The following is an 8,630-nucleotide window of genomic DNA, read 5'->3' as shown; positions in this document are numbered from 1 at the left end:
GAGAGTGGACATCCTTGTCTTGTTCCTGATCTTATAGAAAATGCTTTCAGTTTTTCACCACTGAGAATGATGTTTGCTGTGGGTTTGTCACATATGGCCGGTATGATGTTGAGGTAGGTTCCCTCTATGCCACTTTCTGGAGAGTTTTTATCATAAATGGGTGTTGAAGTTTGGGAAAAAGCTTTTTCTGCATCTATTGAGATGATCATATGGTTTTTATTCTTCAATTTGTTAATATGGTGTATCACATTGATTGATTTGCGTATATTGAAGAATCCTTGCACATATTGAAGAATCCTTGCATCCCATAGACAACTTGATCATGGTCTGTGATCCTTTTAATGTGTTGTTGGATTCTGTTTGCTAGTATTTTGTTGAGGATATTTGCATCTATATTCATCAGTGATATTGGTCTGCAATTTTCTTTTTTTGTAGTATCTTTGTCTGGTTTTGGTATTAGGGTGATGGTGGCCTCATAGAATAAGTTTGGGAGTCTTCCTTCCTCTGCAATTTTTTGGAAGAGTTTGAGAAGGATGGGTGTTAGCTCTTCTCTAAATGTTTGATAGAATTCACCTGTGAAGCCATCTGGTCCTGGACTTTTGTTTGTTGGAAGATTTTAAATCACAGTTTCAATTTCATTACTTGTGATTGGTCTGTTCACATTTTCTATTTCTTCTTGGTTCAGTCTTGGAAGGTTATACTGAGGTAGGCTTGTATTGCTGTAAACTTCCCTCTTAGAACAGCTTTTGCTGCATCCCATAGGTTTTGGATCGTCATATTTTCGTTGTCATTTGTCTCTAGGTATTTTTTTATTTCTTTTGCTGTATCCCGTAGGTTTTGGATCATTGTGTTTTCATTGTCATTTGTCTCTAGGTAATTTTTGATTTCCTCTTTGATTTCTTCAGTGATTGCTTGGTTATTTAGTAACGTATTGTTTAGCCTCCATGTGTTTGTGTTTTTAACGTTTTTTTCTCTGTAATTGATTTCTAATCTCATAACGTTGTGGTCAGAAAAGATGCTTGATATGATTTCAATTTTCTTAAATTTACTGAGGCTTGATTGGTGACCCAAGATGTGGTCTATCCTCTAGAATGTTCCATGCACACTTGAGAAGAAAGTGTAATCTGCTGTTTTTGTCTGGAATGTCCTATAAATATCAATTAAATCTCTTGGTCTACTGTGTCATTTAAAGCTTCTGTTTCCTTATTTATTTTCATTTTGGATGATCTGTCCATTGGTGTACATGAGGTGTTAGAGTCCCCCACTGTTATTGTGTTACTGTGGATTTCTCTTTTATAGCTGTTAGCAGTTGCCTTATGTATTGAGGTGCTCCTATGTTGGGTGCATATATATTTATAATTGTTATATCTTCTTCTTGGATTGATCCCTTGATCATTTTGTAGTATCCTTCCTTGTCTCTTGGAACATTCTTTACTTAAAGTCTATTTTATCTGATATGAGTATCGCTACTCCAGCTTTCTTTTGATTTCCATTTGCATGGAATATCTTTTTCCATCCCCTCACTTTCAGTCTGTATGTGTCCCTAGGTCTGAAGTGGGTCTCTTGTAGACAGCATATATATGGGTCTTGTTTTTGTATCCATTCAGCAAGCCTGTGTCTTTTGGTTGGAGCTTAATCCATTCACATTTAAGGTAATTTTTTTTTAAAGTATAAATCATTACTTTTATTGTGGATGGCATCACTCTTACAAAAGGGTTTTATATTAGGACATACCCATTCAGTCATATCACATAACTAGTGAAAAGGCTTTAAGCCTAAATATGCAATTACATTATTAACAAAAAAAAATACAGAAAAAATATGAACTAACAAGATAGCCTATTATTTAAAAATAAAGGACCCCACTCCCTGCCAAAAAGCAACAGACTCTTATATAATCAGATTGATTTTTGGAAAGAAACTTGTCATATGTTGTACAGTCCTTACTCTTCCAAGTCAGTTGCCAGGAGGCAGAAGGTATTCCATGCTGGAAGTCTTGGAGGAGCAGGTTGCCTAGGTGGTGCTCCAACACTGTCTCACTGGGTGGACAAGCCTACTGTATTCTGAGGTTCAGAATCAGGGACCATCTGCTAACAGATGCAAGCTTCATCCTCTATTCCAGCCTTTATCAGTATAAAGGGAGTATTTTGGTTGTCTACCTGCTTACTCTTTTGCTTTATCGGTTGGTTCAGAACTTGAATGGAGAAGAGGGTTGCTCTTTACTTGACTTTCTCAAAGGCTCCAGTATGCTCAGTAAAGTTTCAACTCATTCTGGGATGGGAGGAAAGGAACAGTGCCGACTAAATGTGGCATAATGTGACAAATATGACATAATGCTTGTTCAGTGGTATCCTTTGTTTTCATGGTTTGAGATAGAGAAAACTAATTAAGTGGCTGAATTTGGACAGGAATCCAGGTCTCTTAACTCTTCATCAAGCAAAGAGTCTGTTTTTTTCTCACTATATAATACTATTTAGACAACAGAGAAACATTTTTTTCCTAAGCCACGGAGACTTAAGTTTGGCAATGCACAAAATCATGATTTGATGTTAGATCTCAAAGCTGGAAGTAAGTTTTTGGTTTTTGGCTCTTTAGTTTTTGAAATGGCAAGTTACCTTTATAGGTTGGGACAGTATCCAACTTCCCTTTTTTAACTTGTCTCTCCAAAGGCTGAGCTATTGCCACACGCTGCACTTTACAAGAATTAAGATGCCGTTTGTAGGCAGTACCAAGATCAATCTCCCCCTGCTTTGGTTTATATTCTTCTGGTGCATGGCGAGGCTGTTTGACTATTTCATAAGGATGAGAATCCGACCTGAAATATATAAATTTGAAACATAGCTTCACAGGTTCTTTTATTTCTAAGTATTTCAATGCAGTATTAAAATTTTCCAGACTTTTTTTTACTTGAAAAGTCTAAGAAGATATTAAAATGGTGATGGTTGATAAGCTACTTGAAAGAGATTATTGAATTCCTTTATGTCCTATCCAGTGACTAAATGTAAGAAAAATGAATGTCAAAAATCCTAGTTTTCGAAACATCTTTACAATGGATCCTCCGTTAACTGGTTGTAGAGTTTCTGCTGAGAAATCAGCTGTTAACCTTATGGGAGTTCCCTTGTATGTTATTTGTCATTTTTCCGTTGCTGCTTTCAATAATTGTTCTTTGTCTTTCATTTTTGCCAGTTTGATTACTATGTGTCTCAGTGTGTTCCTCCTTGGGTTTATCCTGTATGGGACGCTCTGCGCTTCCTGGACTTGGTTGGGTATTTCCTTTCCCATGTTAGGGAAGTTTTCGACTATAATCTCTCACATATTTTCTCAGGTCCTTTCTCTCTCTCTTCTCCTTCTGGGACCCCTATAATGCGGATGTTGTTGCGTTTAATGTTGTCCCAGAGGTCTCTTAGGCTGTCTTCATTTCTTTTCATTCTTTTCTCTTTATTTTGTTCTGCAGCAGTGAATTCCACCTTTCTGCCTTCCAGGTCACTTATCCGTTCTTCTGTCTCAGTTATTCTGCTATTGATTCCTTCTAGTGTAGTTTTCATTTCAGTTATTGTATTGTTCATCTCTGTTTGTTTGTTCTTTAATTCTTCTAAGTCTTTTTTAAACATTTCTTGCATCTTCTTGATCTTTGCCTGCATTCTTTTTCCAAGGTCTTGGATCATCTTCACTATCATTATTCTGAATTCTTTTTCTGGAAGGTTGCCTATCTCCACTTCATTTAGTTGTTTTGCTGGGGTTTCATCTGGTTCCTTCATCTGGTACATAGCCCTCTGCCTTTACACCTTGTCTATCTTTCTGTGAATGTGGTTTTTGTTCCACAGGCTGCAGGATTGTAGTCCTTCTTGCTTCTGCTGTCTGTCCTCTGGTGGATGAGGCTATCTAAGAGGCTTGTGCAAGTTTCCTGATGGGAGGGACTGGTGGTGGGTAGAGCTGGCTGTTGCTCTGGTGGGCAGAGCTCAGTAAAACTTTAATTCGTTTGACTGCTGATGGGTGGGGCTGTGTCTCCTCGCTGTTGGGTGTTTGGCCTGAGGCAACCCAACACTGGAGCCTGCCTGGGCTCTTTGGTGGGACTAATGGCAGACTCTGGGAGGGCTCACGCCAAGGAGTACTTCCCAGAACTTCTGCTGCCAGTGTCCTTGTCCCCACGGTGAGCCACAGCCACCCCCTGCCTCTGCAGGACACCCTCCAACACTAGCAGGTAGGTCTGGTTCAGTCTCCCCTGGGGTCACTTCTTCTTCCCCTGGGTCCCGATACACACACTACTTTGTGTGTGCCCTGCAAGAGTGGAGTCTCTGTTTCCCCCAGTCCCGTTGAAGTCCTGCAATCAAACCCCACTAGCCTTCAAAGTCTGATTCTCTAGGAATTCCTCCTCCCATTACTGGACCCCCAGGTTTCAAAGCCTGACGTAGGGCTCAGAACCTTCACTCCAGTGGGTGGATTTCTGTGGTATAATTGTTCTCCAGTTTCTGAGTCACCCACACAGCAGTTATGGGATTTGATTTTATTGTGATTGTGCCCTCCTACCGTCTCGTTGTGGCTTCTCCTTTGTCTTTGGATGTGGGGTGTCTTTTCTGGTGAATTCCAGTTTCTTCCTGTTGATTATTGTTCAACAGTTAGTTGTGATTCTGGTGTTGTCGCAAGAGGGAGTGAGAGCATGTCCTTCTACTCCACCATCTTCGAAGATGATTTTAATAAAAATGATAGATGGCATGGAAAACATAGTTGCTTATTACTTAGGGTTTGTTTTAGATATAATGATAATTAGATGGATTAGCTAACTTGACTTTAACCAACTGTTAAATCTAAGCTTCCACATGAATTTATCATGGTTATTTTTAAAAGTACTATGTGCTTTTGAGTTTCACCACTTCACCTTCTTTTTGCCAAATGAAAAATATTATTTCAAGACCAATTCTCCAAGTGTTTGACCTATAGCAGTCTTCTGATTCTTCAGCTGTATTTTCTGTCTTAGTCCATTCAAGATAACATAACAAAATACCAGAGACTGGGTAGCTTATAAACAACAGAAATTTTTTTTCACAGTTCTAAAGGCTAGAAGTCCAAGGTCAGGGTGCCAGCATGGCTGGGTTTTAGTGAAGGCCCTTTTCTGGATTGCAGACTGCCTACTTCTTGCTGTGTCCTCACCTGGTAAAAGGGGCTGGGGATCCCTTTGGAGGCTCTTTTATAAAGCACTGATCACATTCAGGAGGGTTCCACCCGCATGACTTAAACACTTCCCACAGGCTCTACCTCCTAATACCATCACCTTTGGGGATTAGAATTTCAACATATAAATTTTGTGGAGGACACAAACATTCAGAGCATAGCATCCTCCCTTTGGTTCTGTGACATCATACCACCCTGGAGCTTGTATAGGCTGATTGTTCTATCTCTTCTTCCTTCACTGATTCTATCTGCAGTTCATGGACCCCTAAATTTGGACATAGTCTTCCATCTTCATCTCAACTTTCTTTTATCAATGTATACTCTCATAGCAGCAGTAATTTTCTATCAAAACAGAGACCTTTCAACTTAAATTTCTAGCTAAATTTTAGATACTCCAGAAGATCCAGAATCAAATCTAATGCAACACATCCTGAATCAAATTTATCCTCCCCACTAATCTTCCTTTCCATTTTTCATATTGTCACTGTCACCCCCATAAGGATGCATGCCAAAAATGTTAGTTCTCTTTTCTTTCCATCTCATATCAACATGACCGGTCACCAAGCTTTGTCTTTATGTATTTGAAATATGTCTTGTCACTATCCTAGAAGTTTTAACATGCATTATTTGACAGTAGAAAAGAATATACCTAACACATATTTGTTGGCAACTGTAATCATAAAGACTAGTAAATTTACCATCCATAGAAGCTCTCTGTGCGTTCTTCTACATCTCATTCCCTCAAACATAACCACTCTCCTGAATTTTGTGTTAATCACTTCCTTACCATTAAAATTACATTATCATATATATGTATTTATAGAGAACATGTGGTTTCATTTTGCTTGTCTTTGAAGTTTATAAAAAATGGTATCTTCTGCAATTTGCTTTTTTCATCTATAATGCATATAGCTGTAGTCTATTCATTTTCACTGCCGAATTGCATCCCATTTTGTGAATGTACCATGGTTAATTTATCTATTCTCCTGTTAACCATTAGGTCATTATGATTGTTTCCATGTTTTTGGCTTTTATGAAGAGTCCTACTATGAACATTCCATTATAGTGTATGTCTCTTGGTGCCCATGTACAAGAGTTTCTTCAAGATCTTTCCTGGGAGTAAAAAGATTTATTGCAGATTGTGTGCTTGTTCAGACTCACAAGATAGTGCCAATTTGTGCTCTAGACTAATTGAACCAATTTACACTCCTCCTAGCACTGTGTAAGAGTCCCTGTTGTTTCATGTGATGGTTAAGTACATATGTCAACTTGACTGGGCCATGGAGTGCCCAGATATTTGTTTAAATAGTATTTCTGGGTATGTCTGTGATGGTACTTTTGGATGAGATTAGTATTTGAATTAGCAGACTGAGCGAAGATGGCCCTCCCATTGTTCTCTCTGCCTGACTGTTGATCTGGGATGTTGGTCTTCTCTTTAACCTGGACTGGGATTTACATCATTGGCTCTCCTGGTTCTCAGGCCTTTGGACTTAGACTGGAACTACACCACCAGATTTCCTGGGTCACGAGCTTGCAGACAGCAGATCATGGGACTTCCCAGCCTCCATAATCATGTGAGCTAATTCCTTATACTAAATCAGTCTCTCTCTCTCTCTCTTTTCTCTCTATTTATTTAGCCCATGTTTCTCTAGATAACCCTGACTAATACCCTTCATATGCTAACCAACACTTGATTTTGCTAGACTTCTTAATTTTTGACGACCTGATGTATGTGAGTTCATATCTTATTATGGTCTTCCACTATTTGAACTTCCTTGCTTGCAATGAGGTTATGAATATACTTATTCAATCATTCATTATTTATGTTTCCTTATTTATGAAATGGCCCTCTAAGCCTTTTGCCTAGTTTTCTGTTGTGGTATTTGTCTTTTTCTTGTTGATTCCTTGGAAGATTCTTATATCTTGGATCCTAATTCTAATCCATTTGTGGTTATATGTGCTGTAAATATCTTCTCCAAGATTATACTTATCTTTTATCTTTATTTATGGTGTCTTGTGATTAACAGATTTAATTTTAATGTAGTCAAATGTATTAATTTTTCTTTTATGCTTAGCACTACTTGTATTTTGTGTAAGAAATGCTTGCCAACCTCAAGACCAGAAAGATATTCTGAATTTCTTCTTAAAGTTGTAATGCTTTGCTTTTCACATTTAAATTCTTAATCTACTTGGGATTGATTTTTGTGATTGTGTGAGGTAGGAATCCACTTTTTTTTTGGCCACACTGCAGGACTTGCAGGATCTTAGTTCCCCAACCAGGGATCGAATCTGAGCCCTTGGCAGTGAAAGCACAGAGTCCTAACCACTGGACCTCCAGAGGATTCCCAGGAATCCACTTTTTTTTTTTTTTTTCTCTGTGTGGATAACCAATCGTCTTAGCCTCAATTAGTGAAAAAGACACTGTTGCCTTACAGATCTGCAATGCTGGTTCTGTCACATATAAGTCTCTATAAATGTGTAGGTCTGTTTTTAGGCTCTCTAATCTATTCAGTTGGTTAATTTCTCTTTTCCTGAGCCAATGACATCCTGTTTAATTACCAGTGAGTCCCCTTTCCTTATTGTTGTTCTTTAGGAAAAGCTTAGCTATTTTGGATCTTTGCTCTACCATATATCTTTTAGAATAACTTTTCATTAACCCTGGTTATGATTTTGGTTGAAAATTTGTGTATTATTTTGGGAAGATAGATATCTTTAGACCACATATTAGCATTCTTTTTGTTGAAATTTTCTTTAATGCCTTTCAAGAAAAAAATTCTCCATAAAGGATTTAATGTCCTCGTTGAATTTATTTCTAGATATCTTATATTTTTTGTTATTATAAATAACATCTCTTTTCTAATTTATATTGTTTGTTACTCACATATAGAGATGCAGTGGATATTTTAGATTGAGCTTATATCCAGACACCTTACAAAACCTTACAAAACTCCTGTTAAATAGTTTGTCTGTGGATATAATTTATTATTTAAAAAAACAAACACATATATAGCATTCTTGCTATGTGTAGGCACTATTCCAAACACTTCACAAATATTTATTTAATTATCTCAACATCCCTATGAAACAGGTTTATTTTTTAATCCCCATTTTACAGGTAAGGAAACTAAGTCACAAAGAGATTAAGTAACTGCCCAAAGTCACAAATTTTCATTTGAACCTAGAAGGCAGGATTTAAATCCAGGCAGTTGATCTCTAAGCTCCATGCTAAACCAATAGCTTTGCTGCCTCTCCACTAGACTGAAAAAAGTTCTGTCTCTTCCTTTCTAATCCTTATCTTCCCTCCTTTTTTTTTTTTTTAACCTTTCTTTGAGGGTATTGTTTTGAACATTAACAAAGATAATCCTGGGCTTCCCTGGTGGCGCAGTGGTTGCGCGTCCGCCTGCTGATGCAGGGAAACCGGGTTCGCGCCCCGGTCTGGGAAGATCCCATATGCCGCGGAG

The 8,630-nt window shown here is 38.0% G+C and overlaps 2 protein-coding genes across 11 annotated transcripts in view; one reads left to right on the top strand and one right to left on the bottom strand.

The window, feature by feature from the left end:
* Nucleotides 1-8,630, top strand: part of FAM237B (family with sequence similarity 237 member B) — a 408,910-nt gene that overhangs the window by 37,667 nt on the left and 362,613 nt on the right. Inside the window, exon 3 of one of the 5 annotated variants that reach the window (XR_008617403.1) lies at nucleotides 6,650-6,743. The exons of the other annotated variants lie outside the window; for them this stretch is intronic. The gene's annotated coding sequence lies outside the window, so the exon portion shown is untranslated. The remainder of the gene's footprint in view (nucleotides 1-6,649; nucleotides 6,744-8,630) is intronic. 5 annotated transcript variants of the gene reach the window in all.
* CFAP69 (cilia and flagella associated protein 69) overlaps nucleotides 1-8,630 on the bottom strand; it is a 95,772-nt gene that overhangs the window by 6,855 nt on the left and 80,287 nt on the right. The window lies entirely within an intron of this gene.

The sequence above is a fragment of the Physeter macrocephalus genome, chromosome 5 (assembly GCF_002837175.3).
Source record: "Physeter macrocephalus isolate SW-GA chromosome 5, ASM283717v5, whole genome shotgun sequence".
Classification (NCBI taxonomy): Eukaryota; Metazoa; Chordata; class Mammalia; order Artiodactyla; family Physeteridae; genus Physeter; species Physeter macrocephalus.
Note: the sequence above shows the minus strand (reverse complement) of the source record. Positions and strands in the feature narration are given on the sequence as shown.